Genomic DNA, 3283 nt, shown 5'->3' on the forward strand with positions numbered 1-3283 from the left:
TCTCTCTCGCTCTCTCGCTCTCTCGCTCTCTCGCTCTCTCTCTCTCCCTCTCTCTCTCTCCCTCTCTCTCTCCCTCTCTCTCTCTCTCTCCCTCTCTCTCTCCCTCTCTCTCTCTCCCTCTCCCTCTCTCTCTCTCTCTCTCTCTCTCTCTCTCTTCCAGCTTCCTCTCTTTTCCTATCTCCCACTCGTAACCAAACCCTACCACGGCAAACTATTACCGATTGAGCCACCAACCGCCCACTGAATGTGCTCCGCTCGGGACAGTTAGGCCTGACTGTATGGGCCACTGGTTGCTGAGGCATCGTTACGAGCGTTCGATGACTGCTTTCCGATCGCTGGAGAGAGGGAAAGAGGGTGGTGAAAGGAGGAGGAGTGTGAGAATGATGCAGAGGAAAGGGAACAGAGATCATAAGATAGCCGATGATGATGTAGTGTGCGGTAAAGAAAACTTTGCGTAGAATAAGCTCGTGCGTGAGACATTCAAGAGAGAGAGAGAGAGGAATAAAAAGAGAGAGAAAGAGAGAGAGAGAGAGACGTGACAAATTTTAGGACTGCAGAAATTCAGGAATGTTATCAACAAGCTCAATCAGGTGAACGATTTATTTCAATTTTACGATTCGATTGTTTTGGAATTAAGTGTAAACAGTTTAATAAAGTAAAGCTTGACATTATAACGCCCAAACTTCAATTCCAAGCATGTTCACAAAATATTGAAAATCAACTCAAATTCAATTGTTTTCTGGCAGAACCGTTATCCAGCAGGGCAAGCTTTTCTATTTGTATTATTTTGAATAATGAATGCTGCTTCACACTGGTGATTGTGGTGCGAACTGAACTATAGGTATCTTTGAGTTAATTAATCACTGAGGTACACCAACATCAGCTAGCTTCACTATCGAGGAAAATCATTTGAGCCTCAGTATTACATACCTACCGTTTGATTGAAACACAAATTACTTTCTGAAAGACTAACGAAAAACAAATCACAGGTTCCCACTATACTCAGAATCCCCTCAAGCAATTCAACCTCTGCAACTAGTTACTAATCGGTCTTAGTTCACCTGTCTCAAGTCCATCGAGAGTTGGAATGGCACATTAATGGACGACGAAGAAACACCACCTCGAGATGTGGTAAAAACTCCGCGGCTCCGCAACCGCCTTGAAAGTTTTTCGGCAGCAAATATGACCACACTAGTCTCAAGTCTGACTGATCCACCTCCCGCTCCAGGTAGCTGCCCTGGGCGGGCGCGGGGGCGGGGGCGGGGGCGGGGGCGGGGGCGGGGGCGGCTGCAGCCCGGGAGATGCGTGGGCGGCTCATCAGACGTCTCGGACTGGCCAGAGCTCACTCTGAGCCACTGCCCGGGCCCGGCAGCTCAATTGGAGAGGTCCGCGGGGGCTGAGCGGTCATGGCCAGCCTTCAAAGTGGCCCACGCCAGGTAACCCGAGATCCCGGCCTCGCGAGGGCGGAGTGGGATGGGGAGGGAAGGTAGTGGGGCAATCAGAGGTGGGAGGCGATCAATTCCGTTTGTATGGACAGTGGAAGGAAAGGTATTGGAGCAAGTGGGAAGCACGAGAGAAGTAAATATTTGAGTTTGCGAGAAAGGAAAGGTGATTTTGCAGCTTGAAACGTGTGAGAGATCTTGGAAAAGCCGGAAGATGGTTGAGGATCGGAGATATGGAAGCGGGTGGAAAATACGTGAAATATTGAAGTCAGTTAGAAGCATGCAGTAGAGACTGAAACGACTAGAACCTTTTGAGACCCGTGAGATGGACCAATAAGAAATACATGGCATATCTATGAGATCACTGGCGGATCCAGGGGGGGGGGCATTAGGGGCATATGCCCCCCCCCCCGACAGGAGCCTGGGGAGGGCATTCAGTACAAGTATGCCCCCCCCCCGTTCAGACTTACACTTCTTACGCCTATAATGAGGAACTAAATAAAAAATGAATTAGAAAGCCTTCCTAGTAACTACTTTTGTGATCAGAGTCGTTTTAGTAACCTCAATTTAGTTGTCATTGCTTTATTTTATCTAAAAATATGTTGCTTCTTAGTTCTTGCCACAGGGGAGTCATGCCGCTTCAACCCTTTTTAACCGTATTGTCTAACGATGACACTCATATTGCGCAAACCAGGAATCGGCCGCCGCCAATGCTTGGGGATAGGGACGGTTAGAATATGATTTACCTGTATGGCCGCAGCCAGTGCAGGGTAACCGGGGGGGGGGGGGGCACAAAGGGCGCGTGCCGCCTCATTAGATGCATGGTGCCCGCCTCATTAGATGCATGGTGCCCTATGGGCCCGAGAGGCCCTGCAGTGCCAATTGGCCGCTCAGGGTCCAAGCGTGCCTTATTTCGACTGAGATAAGACCCGCAGGACTCGTGAGAGCACCTCACGGAGTCACGGGCTCCTGAGTCGCCACACATCACACATCTCCATAAGGGCCCCACTCCAGCTTCTGAGGGCCCTGTGCTGGCCTCTGAGTGACCTTGCTGACCTATTAAGCGTAGCGTCAGCTCTAATTAGGGTCCTGGCCCATACCTGCATGGAACGGCTCCACACCAGTGTCTCTGAGGGCCCATAACGGCGCCTGTGAGGGTCTCACACCGGCGCCTTTGAGGGCCCAACACCGCCAATCTGAGGGACTAACACCAATATTTCTTAAGGCCCTACATCGGCGGCGGCTCTGAGGGCCCCACACTGGCGCCTCTGAAGGTCTTACACAGGCGCATCTGACGGCTACCTACCTGCAACTCTGTGGGCCCCACACTGGTGACTCTGAGGGCTCCCAGTGACGCCTGAGAGTACCACGCCGGTCTCCAGGATCCCACAGGGCTCCTGAAGGCCTCTGCTGGCCCTTGCTGGTCTCTTGAAGACCCCTTGCCCCCATGCATGTCTCTGAGGAGTGAGGACTCCCACAACGATGCCTTTGAAAGTCTCCACCGGCGACTGTGAGGGCACCACACAGACACGTCTGAGGGCCCTGCACCGCCACCTCTGAGACACCATTGTCTCCTGAGGCCCCACATCGGCGACTCTGAGCGTCCCACACCGGCGCCTCTGGGGCCCCACACCAGTGCCTCTGGCAGCCAGCCACCGGTAACTCTGTAGGTCCTACACCGGTGACTCTGAGGGCCCCACCGGCATCTGAGAGTACCATGCCGATCTCTAAGGACTCCACAGGGCTCCTGAAGATACTGCCGGCCCTCACTTGCCGGCCTGTGAAGGCCCGTTGTTGGCATCATACGGCCCGTTACCGGCCTCTGAGGGCCCTTTGTCGGT

This window comes from Amphibalanus amphitrite, unplaced genomic scaffold (genome assembly GCF_019059575.1).
Source record: "Amphibalanus amphitrite isolate SeventyFive unplaced genomic scaffold, NRLGWU_Aamphi_draft 001632F_arrow, whole genome shotgun sequence".
Taxonomy (NCBI): domain Eukaryota; kingdom Metazoa; phylum Arthropoda; class Thecostraca; order Balanomorpha; family Balanidae; genus Amphibalanus; species Amphibalanus amphitrite.